General features: G+C 39.4%; 1 protein-coding gene across 1 annotated transcript in view; it reads right to left on the bottom strand.

Annotated features, from left to right (window-relative positions):
* The window catches only part of PLCL1 (phospholipase C like 1 (inactive)), a 202,655-nt gene that overhangs the window by 156,369 nt on the left and 28,519 nt on the right, over positions 1–17,767 (bottom strand). The window lies entirely within an intron of this gene.

Raw genomic sequence — 17,767 nt, 5'->3', positions numbered from 1 at the left:
TAGAGCCCTGCTGAACCGTACCAAAGTGGTAGGGTTCCCCTAAAAGTACTGGACAACTCCTTTATAAGAAACTGTTTCCAATCTAAATCCTATGGTCCTCATTGTGGTGTGAAAGGACAGAATACATTAGGTCATGTAGACGATTAGGCAGAATCATTGGCCATACATAGGTTACAGAGATGGAGGTGTTCACATTCTCCTCTGATGTTACACTATACACATGTCATCATGAAGGCCTCACGGATAGATTCCAGGTTTGTAAGCTGACCTTGATGTCCTCAGGCAGAAGCTTTCAGCAGTTAAGTGGACAGTTTTTGCACAAAAGAGATCATAGAAAACATATTGCAACAAGTGATACACAATCAGAAAGCACATAATGACTATTCACAAAGCACAAGTTCTGTATTTTTTTCTCTGGGGTTTCCAACTTTTTTATTCTTTGGACTTTTCATGGCATGGGTACACTTCCATCTGTTTCTTAAGAAGTTTAAAGACTTACCGTAACTTATCATTACAAATATGGCAACTAAGTTATATTCTACAAGAATGTAAAAAGTAAGTAGCGTTTTAAGTGTTTTTTTTCTCGATTCGCATGTGCTTCCATTCTGGTTGGACCAACTGTGATGACACCTTCATTGTACATGTGGCTGTTGAGCCAATGCCAGGTCTTCACAGTTACATCAGAATAAATGGCACCACAATGAACTTTCTCCAGATTCCAAAGTGAGTACCGATATGAACCTCCACATCCATCAACAGAAATTCTGTGGGAAACCTCCACATTTTCCATACTTACAGGCATTATTACATTCAGAGAAGGCATAACAAAGAATACCCCAAACAACACACAGGAAATCACAGCTCAGCAAATCACTGACTGGCAGTGGTGACCATTGGTGGCCCAAGAACACATTTCCAAAATGGGCTAAAGAAGTAGAGACCTGAGGGGAACTGGTAAACATAAGAAGGAGAGCAGCAGGAGATTGGGATCTATTTAAAAAAAAAATGTTACATGTCGCCAATCAATTAAGACAATCATAAAAAAGGCTAAAAGTAATCTACCATCAAAATCAAGCATGATAAACCAGGGACACATTTACTAATAGACCCAGGAACTGTGACAGTGTGGTAATCTAATATTTCCCTCTAATATCTACTTTTAAAATTATGCTCATAAGCCTGAAGGGCTCCTGGGGGTGTTACAAGAGCCCCTCCATGCTGCAGCTTCACTGGCTGTCACATAGAGCAATCCTCTTCCCTCTGTGTACTGAAGCTTCCTCTGCTGTGATTACATCGGGCAGAGAGAGGGGGGTGGGGGAGTGCAACAGCCTGTAAAGCTACAACACAGAGGAGCTCTAATATTGGCACATCTTATTAGCATAATTTTAAAAGTAGATTTTAGAAAGAAGGAGGCCATGGATAACAAATATAAGAAGATTACCACAGTCACAGCGCCTGGATCTATGAGTAAATGCACCTGGTTTATCATGATGAATTTTGATGGTATATTTATTTTAAACCAAAAAAGGCCCATAAAATAATAATACAAATAATCATAAATAATTAATTAAAAACTAGGTAAACTAAGTAAAAAAGGTCCATAAAATAAATCATAAATAATAATTAATTTTAAAAATACAGTGTAAACTAACAAATCATAACAAATTAAAATGCAAATAGATATATTTTTACTCACAAGATTTAGAAGCAAATTATCTAAAAATAAATGTCAATGATGCAAGTACTGCAATCGTTCCGGGCCAAGTGACGGTTGCAGGATTCAGTATGACATAAAACCTTCCCATCGGGGATGATCAATCTATATTAAGCAAATTCTAACTTTTCATTAAAAAATAATAACTTTTTATATCGTAATATATTTAAAACACAGGTCAAATATTTATAGTTTAATAAAAGGGAAATTTTAATGTACCCCTCAGGCAGGATAAGTAACACAATTTTTTTTGTTGTAATTACTAAGGTACTGATTGGGAACACTATATGGCTACAGGGACATATAGGAGCCTTCCCACCTGACGCCCCTACAGGTCCGCGACACTACAAGTCACTTGTGTCCAACAGCGACAATCACTTGTTAGCTTTCCCTGGGTCTTAGAGCTAATCCTCAGAACAAGCCTTCTATTAGCTGTCTGCTGACCTACATGCCGTCTTGGGATAGGTTTTCATCACATTACATTGCGCTGCGTGGCATAGCAGAGTGTGCAATTCATTACCGTCTTGTTTACTTGACAAAACCGCTATGTTTGAACAACACCCATAAATTATGTATGGGCCATTTATAAGTCATAATTAGTTGCTGCTCGGGTTTCATGGTGCCAGGAGCGTTGTAATCTAACCCTTCCACCGCTGGAGGGAAAGGCCACAGCGGATACTGTAGTCACATCCAGACCATTTCTATTTGTGTAGAGCTTAAAATAACAGGTTGCTCTCCAGCCTTTTACTGCATTTTTACACTGATTTGTATTCTTTGTGTTTGTATTTTTTGTAGAACTTTACGTTCCGCTCTTTATAACCAGAGGTATTTATTCTCAGTGACCAAAGAGAACATTGCTTACAAAATGTAAAATACATAATACTACCATTACCTATAATAATGAGAATAAATTGTAATAATAAACAAAAGTCATAAGTTTCAGTTATTACACAACAAATCACAAATGCTAAATTTAAGATAATATCTTATTATCTGCATGGAATCATTTAGGAGTCTAGAATCTAAATTCATTGTTATGGTCTTAGATCAATTTGTTGTCCTCAGTCTGAAATCTTAATTCATTTTGTGGGAGCCTCAGTTTATTTATGATACAATTACTTTATCTTAAAGGAAATCTACCATCAAAATCCAGCAGGATAAACTAAGGAAACTTACTCATAGATCCAGGCACAGTGACTGTGGTAATCTTCTAATATTTGTTATCCATGGCCTCCTTCCTTCTAAAATCAATGTTTAAATTATGCTAATTAACCTGGAGGGCTCCTGGGGCAGTTCTCAGAGCCCCTCCAAGCTGTAGCTTCACCGGCTGTTAGACTGCATCACCTCCCCCCTCTCCCTCTGCTTGATGTAATATCACTGCAGCAGAGGAAGTTTCAGCACAAAGTGGGAGGGGGAAGTGCTCACAGCCTGTGAATCTGCAGCATGGTTGTTAACCTCTTTCCGACTTACGCCGTACTAGTACGGTGCAAGCCGGGTACCATTTTCACTGCATTTGGAATTTTCCCGCTTCCCAGTACACGGCATGGAATATTAAATACTGTCACTTTGAAGTGCAAAAAATAAGCCATCGAAGAGCTCTTTATGTGGAAAAATAAAAAAGTTATAGATTTTTGAAGGTGAGGAGTGAAAAATGGAAGTGAAAAAACTAAAAAGGGCCAAGTCGTTAAGGGGTTAAAAGGAACCCGTTATCAGATTTTACAACATTAAACTATTACCCCCTTCATTTAGGGTATGAAATTCCCTGAAATCTCCCATTTACCAATAAGAAAATATCCTCTGGAGTCATTTTTTGCTGGAGATGAGTCAAGTTTAAAGGTGTCACTTCAGAAGCTCCTTTCTTCAATTCTAAAGTAGCTGGCACTAGAAGCATGTTTATAGCTATTATAGTACCAAAGATAGGTTGAGAGCCTGCATTAAGAAAGTTACTTCAGATGTCCGTAACTCATCTCAGGCAAAATATGACTCTTCTCATTTTCATAGGACTTTGGAAAATATTTTTGCTGGAGATGAGTCAAGTTTAGAGGCTGCATCACTTAATGTCACTTCAGAAGCCCCTCTCGTCAATTCTGGCACTAGAAGCAGGTTTCCATCCATTAAAGAACCAAAGACAGTGAGATCTTAACTATCTTTCTCCCTGTAGGCTTTAGAATTAACTCATCTGAGGCAAAATATGACTCTTCTCATTTTCAGATGACTTTGGAAAAGATTTTTTAACAGGTAAATGGGCAAGATTTCACATTAAAAGGGAATTGTAGAAAGGACATTTCATACCCTACCTGAGGGGGCTAGTAGGTTCACTTCAAATAGAGGGTAAATACCGCAGCAGAGACCACCCATTCACATCCGGTCTGTCCCTGACCTGGTTTTGGGACTTTAATACTATCTACCCTTTGGATATGTCATAAATATCAGAACAGACACTTCTCTGTACATTATATAGTGTCCAATAACACACTAATGTGTACAGGGCCTGAGCTGTTCCAGTTGGATGCAATATTTAGGAAGCAATAGGTCAGCCATAGCGTGATCCCTGTACTGACATGTTGTAGAGACCTTTGCATTCATGCTGTACATGTAGACAATGTTGTATCACCTTGCAGGTGTCAGGTGTAACGTTTATATTACGGGTCACTCTAATTTGTCTGTAATGGTGAGCACTCCGCTCTGTACTCATGTAACCTTCACGTAGCTCTGCTTGCTGTGCACAATGTTCATGACCGTGATCTGGTGGCCAAGCGTCAGAAGCCATACAATATTAATGATACACCAAGAAACATAAGCCTGGACTGTTCAATGGCGAAATATAGTAAAGCCTGCTGCGTTGAGTAATACAGTATCTTACGTGTGTGCGAAATGCTGGAAAACTACTGGAGTGAATATTAATTAAAATTAACTCCTTAACGCCGAAGCCACTTTTCACCTTCCTGACAGTTATAAGTGGTTATAACTTCGGAACGCTTTAACATATCCAAGTGATTTTGAAATAGTTTTCACGTGACACTTTGCACTACATGTTAGTTGAAAAATTTTGGTGGCATGTTTTGCGTTTATTTATGAAAAAACAGATAATTGGTAAAAATGTGGAAAAATTCTCGATATTCGAAATTCAAAATGTTCAACTTTTTCCACACATAGTCATAACCGCAAAAAAAAACATAATAACTAACATTTACAGAATGTCTAAAGAATGTGGGTTTTTTGCATCCTCTCATTTTTGTAGGATGTTACGTTAGGTGTAGTGATGAGCGAGTATACTCGTCCGAGCTTGATGCTCGGTCGAGTATTAGCATACTCGGACCGGCTCGTTGCTCGGACGAGTATTTGCCCTGCTCGATAACGAGCATTTAATTTAAAAAAAAAAAAAGTGAAGAACAGTAAAAAGATACAATTAAAACATTTAATTTAATTGTTTAATTGAAGAAAACAGTGAAAGAACACAGTGCAGAACAGATTGCAGATGTTCGGGAACATCTGCGATCTGTTCCGGAGACACGCGTGCAGAACGGTGTTCTCCGCAATAGTATTTGAAGAACAATGGGGCAGATTTATCAAGCAGTCTGAAAGTCAGAATATTTCCAATTGCCCATGGCAACCAATCACAGCTCCCCTTTAAAATATTCATGAGCACTGGTGAAATGAAAGCTGAGCTGTGATTGGTTGCCATGGGCAACTGGAAATATTCTGACTTTCAGACTGCTTGATAAATCTGCCCCAATATGTGTGAAGAACACATTACAGATGTTTGGCAACATCTGCAAGTTGTTCTCTACACATATTGTTCTTCAAATACTATTGCGGAGAACACCGTTCTGCACGCGTGTCTCCGGAACAGATCGCAGATGTTCCCGAACATCTGCAATCTGTTCTGCACTGTGTTCTTTCACTGTGCTCGTTAAGTTTATAATTTTACTGAAAAATGCTCGGGTCTCCCATTGATTTCAATGGGGCTCGTTACTCGAAACGAGCACTCGAGCATCTGGAAATGTTCGGCTCGAGTAACGAGCACCCGAGCATTTTAGTGCTCGCTCATCTCTAGTTAGGTGCGATCTTTCACATTTTCATAAAAATTGTAAAATCCTGCTATTGAGGGACCTGCTCAGGTTTCAAGTCACTTTAAGAGGCCTAAATAAATGTAAAACCCCATAAATTACCCCCTTAAAGAAACTACACCCCTCAATGTACGTAAAACAACTTTTATGAAGTTTGTTAACCCTTTAAATGTTTTACAGGGGTTAAAACTAAATCGGATGCAGTTTTGAAATTAACATTTTTTTGGCTAAATGAATGTGTTTTTCATAAAATGTTCAAATTCTCAGTGGAAAAAATATCAAAACGCTCCACAAAGTTTGATACCCAATCCCTCCCGCGTATAACAATCCCCCATATGTGGTGGTAACCTGCTGTATGGCACACGCCAGGGCATTGAAGGGGGGAGCTGCGCCATTCAGAAGAACATCTCATTTGTTTTTGCCATGTTTTCGAGAGATATAACTTTAATATTTTTTGGTTGACAGAGCTGGTTTAGGGCTTCTTTTATACATGTTGAGTTGTCCTTTTCATTGGTACCATTTTGGCGCACAAACTTTTTTTTATCACTTTTTGGAACACTTTTGTGAAGGGATTTTATGAAGAATTTACAATTTTGGTGAGTTTTTCGGGTTTTGTTTTTACAGCATTCACGGAGTGGGTCCAATACTGATTGTACTGATTGTTACAGACACGGCGATACCAAATATGTGTGTTTTTTTGGCAACTTAGTGTTTTTTTTTACTTTATTAGACGTGTATCGGGTATGTTTGTGTTCCGGGAACTTTTACTTTATTTAATTAATTCTTTTTATTAGAAAAACTTTATTAAGCATTTTAACTTTTATGTTTAACTTCTTAACAAGTTGGCTTGAACAAGTGATGCTCTGATCCCTTGTTCAAGACTTCATTAATATAACACGGTGTAATAAACACAGATGTTAGATTCACGTGAAATACCCCGTGACCGCGGTGTGTAAGGGGTTAACACCCGTGACCGGAGGAATCTCCGATTGGGGGTGTTAGAGGCGGGTGTCAGCTATGATATACTGCTGACACCAGCAGCTTCTGGCGCCAGCTCCGTTCAGGAGCCAACGCCAGAAGCTTGACGTAATAGTACTGCAAACTATTACGTCAAATGTCGGGAAGGAGTTAAGGACGCAGCCAGTTTATAGCTTAAGGCTCAGCCCCATTTTTTGGATTCTGACTTGCGGCACTTTATATGGTTATAACTTTTGAACACTGTTACTTATCAAAACGATTCTGAGATTGTTTTTTCCCCACATGTTGTACTTCGTTTTAGTGGTAAATGTTGGCTGATAAGTTGAATTTTTTGAAAAATTTGCCATTTTTAAAATTTAAAATGATTTTCAGGCAGATAGATTTACCACTTAAGTTGCTGAATAACATTTCCCATATGTCTACTTTACATTTTCATCATTTTTGAAATGTCTGTATAATTTATTTTGATGTCACGCGGCTTACAAATCAAATATCGATTTTCTGTATTTTCAGAATTGATTTTGGGGATAAATACTGTTTTGAATGACATTTTAAATCTTTAGCATTAAAAAACTCCTATATAATCAACCAATTTTCAAATCTGCACCCCTCAAACAGAAACAGCTTTTAGGAAGATTGTTAACCCCTTGAGATCTTAATAGTAGTTGAATCAAAATGGAGGTGAAATTTAGAATGGTCAAATTTTGGATTAAATACCTGCATTCGGAACCCACTCTGACCGCGGGTGCTACACTGGGGTGTCGGCTGTGTGTATCCCGATGCTGGTTCGGCTCCGATACATGGGACCCTGAGCTTTAAGTCACTGCGCTCTGCATCCGATATATCGGACATGGAGCATGAACAGGTTAATAAATCAATCAAATAAACAAAAAGCATTGACAATAGAGACATTGCACGGCAGTGGTGTCTATAATTCACAGTAGCTTACAAGAACACGTGTCCTGTGGTCCATACATTGGAGCAGGAGGTGGTTTGTCGCTCCGTTCATCTCTATCCCAGTACAGACCTTGGCTACATCCAGCGCTCCCATGAGCAGTGTTTTACAAAAAGGGTGCACATATAAAAGCTGGTGGAAATTCTTCCACAAATGATAAAATCCCCTCATTGAGCTGTGAAGCCTGTAAACTGCGTGTGATGTGAATATTCAGCACCTTGTAAATACTCAGAAGCCGCAGGTCCTCCAGTCGATTACAGCAATGTGCCGACACGCGGACTCCCAGAGCTGTAAAATTAAACGTGCCTCCAGGACAAAGACGATTTCAGTCTCACTTAAACAAATCAATGTTTGCTCTGCCACCTGCATCCAAAGCAGTGAGAACCAAATATGGCTGAAAGTGAGCAGTACAGGAAATGGTTTAAGGAAATCCAACATCAAAATCAATCCCGAAACACTTACCCCAAGCACTGTGACTATGGTAATCTTACATTTGTTATTCATGGTAAGATTTAAAAATTATCCTAATAAGCCAGAAGGACTTCTAGAGTATTATCAGAGCCCAAACACAGCAGCAGGCTCTCAACCTAACTCCTCTGAGGCAAAATATGACTCTTCTCATTTTCACAGGACTTTGGAAAAGATTTTTGCTGGAGATGAGTCAAGTTTAGAGGCATCACTTAGGGTCACTCAGAAGACCTCTTTAGTTCTCTAGTAGCTGGTACTAGATGCATGTTTTCATCACATGCTGTAGCTTCACAGGTTGTTACACTGTGCAGGGTGCCATTTTCCCCTCCCACTTTATGCTGAAACATCCACTGCTGCAGTGAGATTAAATCAGGCAGAGGGAGGGGAGATGTGCTGAGGGAGCATAGTGGGAGACGAGACAGACAAACAGACAACAGGCCAAAGTTGAAAAACAGAGTCAAAACCAAGATGGTGGCAAGATATAAAATCTCAAGGCAGAAACATAGTCAAGGTACAGGTAAAAGGTCAGAGGTGAAGCTAGCCAGTAAGACAAAGTCAAAAACAGACACAGGTATATTAAACTGGCCGGTATAAATGGAGACACCATACGCCCCCATGAAGTCAAAAGAACAGAAGCTCCATCACTCTAGATGACACATCCCAGCGGAGGTTGGGCTGATCTACACAATCCTCCTCCAGCACAAAAAAAACCCACAAAGCAAGGACGTGCAGAAGGAGGTTAATAGAGTTCTGACATACAATTAGGTAAACGAGTATATTAGTAACAAATCAATGTGCATGGCTAGAATTGACTCTACAGTGACACATTTACCAGCCAGTGGCACTTGTAGGACACCAACATGGATGGAATCTTTATAGTCATCCAACAAATCTTAAAACAACAGAAAATAGTACAGAGACAGTAATCTTATTGGTTTCTAACCCACCGCAATCTACAGTAGCTATCTAAAGGATGACAAATTTAAAGGGAATCTGTCAGAAGCTGTGAACAAACAATGCTACACATAGAGATAGGTACTGGCTCTGGACATCTGTGGAACAATTGTGTGCGAGATTGGGCAAAGAAGAACTGTGAAAAATGTTATTATTTTCCAGGATTGTAACTGGATTTGGAGCACTAGTGTGTGTGACCTCAGCTCTCTTCTGAGTTACTGCTGTAGTATTCAAACAGAAGCTGCTATATCAGGGGTCGAGCTGTGTAGCGGTAAATTAAAGAGATCTCACAAACCAGGGCACCAGAGTTCTTCACATCTGGGTACAATCAATCCTAGAATATAAATGTACTTTTCACAGTCCTTCTGCAACTAGCAACACCCACACAAAGGTATGGTTATGTCAGGACCAATACCCAAACCTGCCTGCCGTTCTTTTTATGGTCAAAATGGTTGACATATTCCAAGGAGAATCAACTATGACCATTATACCACCAGTATACTGTTATACAGCAAGATTTTAGGGTCTTAAACCAGTTTCGCCCACTGTTGCCGCCCACATCCAAAGATCAGTGAGCGGAAATTCAGCAGTTTCATGCCTGGGACATGCACATTGTACCCGGAGAAGCATATGTTATATAGTACCATTATCCCATTTTTTTATACATTACCAAAGATTTTTTTTATCCTTTTTTTCTTTTACTACAAATTCACTAAAAATAGCAACTATGCATCGGCTAAATATAGTACAAAAATTACATAACAAAAATTTTTCAAACTGATGTATAAATTAAGTCCAAAGACAAGTTTATGGTTTCCTTTTTTTTCCAAAAAAGGTTGTCTCAAACAGAATATTTACCTATTTAAATTACAGACCATTTATTTCTGTTATTCTTTCCCTCATAAATTGTCAGTTTTTTTGTAATTTTTTTATGTCATTTTCGAAACATTTTAATGTAATAAAATAGAAGGCATGACAGATAAAAACATTGGATACCATTAAACAAACATCAGCCTCCATCTGTTCTACATGGACATAAATAAATAAAAAAAGACTTAAAACCTATTTTTTTGTCATGTTTCTGTAATTTTTTTAATAAAAAAAAATAACACCGCAGCCTCCGTTATAGTTTCTGCCAAAATAACAAAAATATGACAGAAGGCAGACACATGGATGACAAAGGAAGAAAGTAAAACATTCAATTAAGTCAATGAAATTTTTAAATATTCTAAATTAAATTCTGGTGATTTTTCTTTTCCACGTTAATTGCTGTGTGAAACCTCAGCTCAACCACAAAGTGAAAACAGTAGCCTAAAAAAACAATTAGGGTAAAATGTTTTCATTTTATCAGAACAAACCACCTATTTTTAACCTTATTCAATGCTAATACAGGCAGTCCCTGGGTAACGTACAGACATGCGGCCAGGGTGGGGAGGCTACTTAAAAATATAAAATTGTACTTGCCTCCGCAGTCCCAAATTTCCACTTCTCTGGTCTGTGCCCCCGCTTGTTTACAGAGGCACCCATATCTCAGTGCCTGATACAACGCTGGGAATGGTACCGGGTGGGAAAGGCCAGCAGCTTCTGTGCCGCTGTAAACAAGCAGGGACACGGACCAGAGAGACGGCGACATGAGAGGCTGGGGGGGACCGCGGAGGTAAGAAAAAGTTTAGTTTTTACATCAGCTCCCCCCCTCTTATCTATTTTTCATAGGGTCTTGGAAAACCACTTTAAGTTGAATTTGTATGTAAGTCGAAACAGTAAATTTTATAAACTTAATTATTTTAATTACTCCAGGAAAAAAAAAATTGTCCCTGTTACTATTAAATAAAACTTCATTACAGACACCTTACAGCTGATCATTGAAGCCTGGGACTAAAGTAACATCCAGAGAGCTTCACCAGAGGTCACAGTGGCCAGAGAGGTTCGTCTGTAACTAGGGGTCATCTGTAAGTCGGGTGTCCTTAAGGGAAACCTTCCTCTTTAAAATGGTAGTTATAAGCCTCAAATACCTTGCACCAGCTCAGGGTGAGCTCAGGGTGAGCTGTTGCCAGAGCATATCTTCATTATTTCCAGAAAGTGCTGTATTGCTTGTAAAACTGCTTTAATCTTTATATTCGAAACACGCTTCGGCGCACCATGATACGCGCTCGGTGCACCATGTGCTTGACCGTGCGTGCGCCTGAATAGGAAGTGCCGGAGAGCCAGTGACGTCACCAGCTCTTCCTATTCAGCCGTACCCAGGGTCGCATGCATGGTGCGCCGAGCGCGTATCATTTTGATCCTGTAACTAATTATGCTCGTAATCCAAGGTTCCACGGTATGGATTGGTATGAATAGTGATACAGCACTAAGTCAGGAAGATTTCATACTATTACAACCTAAATATATCAACTTAGAGCAAGACAAGGAGTAAAACATTCCTATGACCCAGCTGAGCCCTTCTCATCACGTCTCCAAGATTCTGGTCAGATCACGGTCCAAGCCAGAAAAAATTTTTGGCACATAATTCAGAATACTTCCTAGGTGTTAGCATTTCACCTAATGGGAACGTATAAGACAGTGGTGGCTAACCTATGGCACGGGTGCCAGAGGTGGCACTGAGAGCCCTTTCTGAGGGCTCCAGGAATCTTCCTTCAGTCCCAGACAGCCCAGGACTTGCTGTGCACAGAGCTATTTTAAAGTGACAGTGCTAGGACACTGGAGGAGTGGGAAGGTGTGGACAGATCTGGATTATCATTGTAGCTCCTGCTCCGGCCCTGACAATTCTTCCTGTTTATGGGACCCTGGAGGGAAGCTACAATGATCATCCAAATTTCTTCTATTTTCTGCTTTATTGGTGTCCTCAGGTGCTGGTATCAATGAAAGCTGTGACAGAGAAGGGAGTATAAATCCCAAATTTCTGTGTTGGCACTTTGCGATAAATAAGTGGGTCTTGGTTGTAGTTTGGGCACTCGGACTTTCGCCATCACTGGTATAAGACTTAGGCCAGATTCTTATACGTGAGTGTAGTCAGCAGAAGATGCCAACTAGAGGCCATCAAGTCCGTGCCTTCCTCAGTAAAGACTGAGACACCATGTGCAAACTCACAAGTGACTACCCTGCTCATGCAAACGCCATCCACAAGCTGCGATTTAAAACCTGTACCGCAAAGTGAAATAATAAAATAAAATTATGTATGAAATCAGTTAGTGCTTTATTCATGGGTGTGTAATAATTTTGGCACAGTCTAGATGTCAGCATTTATTGATTATTTAATGTAGGTTTTGCACATTATCATGTGCTCTTGTTGACAGGTATCCCCCATTATATCCTTGGCCATAATGTACACCATATAAAGCAGAGGTGGATTGTGGGAGTGAGACAACATGTCAGATAGCATTTACAGAAGACGCATTGCCTTCAGGCGAGTGGTTCTGCTGAAAACAATGTGGACTAATGAGGGTTTTGCATAATTGGGACATCAGCCAGATTATGCTTTCTATAAATGCATTTCACATTAGATTTATGTCTGCATTACAGATGAGCGGAAAACATACCTGCCCCTGTAAAACCACCAGCGGAGCACAGGAAAACCCACAAACAGGTACTACTTTTAGTATTACAGATACAGCAAGGCACACGTCTAGCTTTGGTATAAGATAACGTAAAAATGACAGATTCTTGATGTAGTTCTATCAGAAATGCTTGGTTTAGGTTGGGTATCCACAGGGTACAATGTATGTAGATTAGGCCTGAATCACCTTCCATTCCTATTTCAGTGGAGTAAGATGGACCTGCTCGGACTGCATTCTTCCATTTTGGACTATAACAATCTGTAGTTGAGCAGTAAACTGATAAATATCTATATCACTGGACTGCGGCGCTGTTGCGAACTCTTAATCCTTGGTCCATTGCCCCTTCACTGGACTGGTGTGGGGATTTATACATGTTTTGCCTGAATGTTTAGTTCCCATAATCCCCATTACTGCTATTTTTGCCATTTTTTATTTGTTTTGAAAAACATCCATAATTGCAAAGATACACCAAAACACTTGCCATGTATTGGCTGAAATTTCCAAACCAACTATCGCCACATAAACCACATATCACTACATCATTGCGAGTTAAGATGCAGTTACAATCAGCTCTATCAAGACAGGAAGGTTATGACATTTTGGGAACTCACTTCAACAAAATGTATTACAATGCAGTATTGCTCACTTCATACAGCCCTGGTCAGTGCACACTAACCAAAATTTCCAGAATCCAACACATCCATGTGTAACCCACCCACATCCATGTGTAACAGAGCGTTAGGAAACAAATTTTATCCACATGAATATTCCCCATTACTACAAAACAAAATAGAAAACAATAATAAAGACAAATTACTAAAATGTGCATCCTTGTGGAGCGCCAAAATTCCTTATTTCTAAACTCTGGCCCCTTCATGTGCCACCATGAACCTCTGCCACACAGAATCGGATGCACCTTGTTATTCCCCATAGAACGGACATGTTGAACATTGTATGCTGCTTTTATTTCACCTTGCTGCTCCTGCAGATCACAGTGGGCTAGTACATGGTTAGTCCAGGTGGTGCTGACCCAATAGTTACCTTATCTGGTCATAAACAATGGTGGGAGCAGTTTATAGGGGTAAATTATTCTGACGTTCTTTAATAAGATGACTTTAACACTGTCTCTGTGACTCAAATAGACGAAACCCTCCAGGAATATTATACATTATTATATTACACATAAATAGATCTTCCCAGGATATTCTTATAGTAATGAAGTGGTCAGTACAAGAGCGCAAAACTCTCCAGGGATGTGGTTATACTGTTACTATATAGATTATTAGCTGTTACGTTGTATGTATTTTCCCAGTATCAGCAGCTACAAGGATCTTATACTCCCGTGAAATCATTTTATGGAGATGAGACAAAACAATTTGCAAGGAATGCAATAACCAGTTTAAAGGGATTGATCACCTGTTTGCTGCGCTACAAGGCACAGTGGTCAGATATGGAATTACACTAGACACAGATACACCAAATACAAGGTACATATACAGGTTTTATTTGATTTGCACCAGATTCTCTATCTGTTTTTGAATCTGTGCTGTCTTTACAAGCGGTTAGTGTGTACAAAGCACTTGTCATCAAAATCATCAGGCATGGATAAACCAGGGCTACTTACTCATAGATCCAGGCACCATGACAGTGGTAATCTTCTTATATTTGTTATCCATGGTCTCCTTCCTTATAAAAAAAGGAATTTCACCACTTACATAAAGTAAAATAAAAAACTAAACATATTCACCTATCGCCCTCTTCTCCTCGATCCAGGCGCTGGTCTTCTCCAAGCTTGACACGCGGGGATCGATGTTAAAAAAAGCGATGTCCGGCGCTCGGGGCTGTTAATTATTCACAACTCTAATGGTACTCATACTGGTATGTCAGGCTCGAAGAAGACCAGCATCGGGATCGAGGACAAGAGGGCGATAGGTGAATATTTTTTATTTCATTTTACTTTATATTTTACTTAAAAATGATGCTAAACAGCCTAAAAGGCTACTGGGGTGGTTCTCAGACCCCATTCGTTGTACTCACAGATTGATAGACTGTCTCCCCCTCCCCCTCTGCTCCCTTAGCACTTCCCCCCTTCCTCTGCCTGATGTAATTTAACTGCAGCAAAAGAAGTTTCAGCGCACAGTAGGAGGGATAACTGATCTGTGCACACTGTAACAGCCTGTGAATCTACAGCATGGAGGGGCTCTGGTAGTTCTTCCAATAGCCCTTGAGACTCATTAACATAATTTTCAAAGTTGGTTTTAGAAGGAAGGAGGCGATGGATAACAAACATAAGAAGATTACCACAATCATGGTGACTGGATCATTGAGTAAGTGTCTCTGGTTTATCATGATTGATTTTGATGGTAGATTTCCTTCAACAACTTAACAACACATTATGCACTACCGTAGTAGTTAAGGAGGCTTGACTGGATGTTTGCTGCATTATGCAGCAACTGAAAACCCACTGGAAACACCAGAGATCAGTTTGTAGGAGACTCCGGGCAGAGCCATTTCTAAAGATCTGTGATAATGTGCTGGTGGCACATGGTAACAATTCATCGACAAAAACACCATATACTGCAATACAGCTGTATTGCAGTATATGCAGCGCTGCGTAATCTGTGTGCGCTATATAAATAAAGAATTATTATTATTATTATTATTATTATATGGTATGAACAATCATACCCCCTAAGGTTAAAGTACCCAAGGGGGTCTGCAATGACAGTAAAAAAAAAAAATAATAAAAGTTCTAATCACCCTCCTTTTTTTTGAACTGAAATAAAAAATAAAAGAGAAAAATAATAAAGAAACGCCCCAAAAGTCTTGAAAGTCCCAATCTATCAAAGTATAAAAATAGCTATTCTCTGTGGTGAACCCAAATGAAATTTTTTTAAAAATTATCACAGGGTCTTACAGTTGATAAATGTTAGAAATGAAAACGTCATAATGTTCGGCATAAAATTGCACCCAACACAGCTCCGTACACCAATGTGCCTCAGAATATGACGTAACAAAGAAATTTTGTTTGTACCAAAAGAAACTTGGTATTTATATAAATTTGGCATGCCATCGGTAAGCAGCAGCTGGTGTCTTTCATTTAGACAATGCAAAACAATCATTGCTGGTTACTTATCACGTGTTTTAATGGATACACATATGTGATTGGGCCGAGCCCTGACCCCGGCGTTTGCATTGCGCTTGTACATAGGCCACTTTTGTCCATACTCTAAGGAAGAAAGGCAGAGGAAAAAGAAGGAACAGGAACATATTTCTTTAATAAAATACATTACAAAGTTAATTATTATCATCGGCGCTACTGATTTATACAATTGTATCACGTTTAGTTACACTTCCACTATTTGTTGGCTATATACACTTTATTATCCAGTGGTATTGATAAGTGCACATTTCAGGGACATTATCACTGAGCTGGAGCCTGTCACTAAGCTGTGGTGGCTGCCTAGCTGTCTGGATTACATTTCTCCATATACCTTTGTTTTCCAACCCCCACAAGACATGATCTCATTAAGCCAGTTAATTAAATCTGACTTTCCTCACGGAGTCACTAGGTCGTCACTGTACTACTCCGGGATAAGCTACTTTTAAAGCATACCAAAAGGAGTAATAAAATAATGACCGGCACCAAGGAGACCGAGCATCTACATCTGACCTTTACAGCACAAAAACAAGGTTTACTCACATATGAGACGTGGACATCATGTTGAATAGACAGGAACTTAGTAGCACTAAGCGCTAAACATCCATTCATTCACGTACCAGTCAGTATGACCAATATTCAGACTTACACGCACACACAATGACATGTGATACAAGTCACCGACTTTGCTCCTGTTTTTGGCGAATAGCAATTGCTGATCATCCAGGTCAAAGATTTATATCTTCTCCAAGGAACGGTTCAAGTTTTCCAGGCCATTAATAGTCAACACTAACCGGAAGCCCATTCCCTTTGGTAAGGTATCTCTACAACTGCAACTTTCCAACATAACATGTTTGCAGTAATATACCACTGAATGAGATGGGACTGAATCAAGATCATCGCTGAGAGCCACAACTGATCAGTGGAACGCCACAGATCTGAGACTCATAATCTCATCAATACTGATACTTTTACGCTTTTTCTATACTCTTACTTACATCTCTTTACTAAGTTAGGAAAAATCTTCAAGGGAACCTGTTGCCAGGGACCTCATTTTCTCTAAAGACAGATTACAGAAGCCCATTACATCTGCATTGTTGTTTTATTTAAATGCATCCAAGCCAAAGCCCAACCCCTGGGACTACACAGAGGATTCTGTCAGGGAGCAAGATAAGTTAGAACTCACAATTATATTGTAATGCAAATGCTTAGAGAAAGCAAAAAGTAATATTTGTACTGCAGCTGTAATGGGCTTCTGTAACTCGTCTTTTGTGAAAATGAGGTCCCTGGTGACAGGTTCCCTTGAATTCATCGTTACAAATTTATGTTATTCTCTTTGGTTAAGGAAAGCAAATACTGATGGTATAGGGAAGTCTTCAATTTAACATCAGCCAAAATAGACTTGTATGACAGAAGGGTCCACCCTTAAGCTTCCACTACTTATAATGGAATAAATATTGCAGCAGCCCGGCTATACAGTGGCTATATATGGCTAGGTTGTGGCATGAGCCTTCTGTTTCATGTACTGACTGAAAGCTCTGAGCCTTACCAAGGTTTCATGCTTTAAAACATAACCGTCATTTGAGATAATTTTTTAGATTGTGTGTGCCAGATTGTAAAAATAATGAAGCTACTCTCTCTCATAGAGATACATGTTTCAGCCTGTACAGTGTGCGTCTATGGAGGCACGATTCCCCCAGTAATCTCCCTGTGTTTGGTTAAACAGCTCTAAAAAGGGAGGATTAACTCCTTCACTTTCAGTTTGATCTTTGAAAATACTGCTCATAGCATACTACAGGGAGAGAGCAGGAAGAGTTAACGCACAAAGATGTGTAACAAACAGGAGAGAGGGACCAATGTACAATCTGTTAGACAGATCCTACCATAGGAAAATAGAAGTAACATTGTAAC

Source organism: Engystomops pustulosus, chromosome 8, assembly GCF_040894005.1.
Source record: "Engystomops pustulosus chromosome 8, aEngPut4.maternal, whole genome shotgun sequence".
NCBI lineage: Eukaryota > Metazoa > Chordata > Amphibia > Anura > Leptodactylidae > Engystomops > Engystomops pustulosus.
Note: the sequence above shows the minus strand (reverse complement) of the source record. Positions and strands in the feature narration are given on the sequence as shown.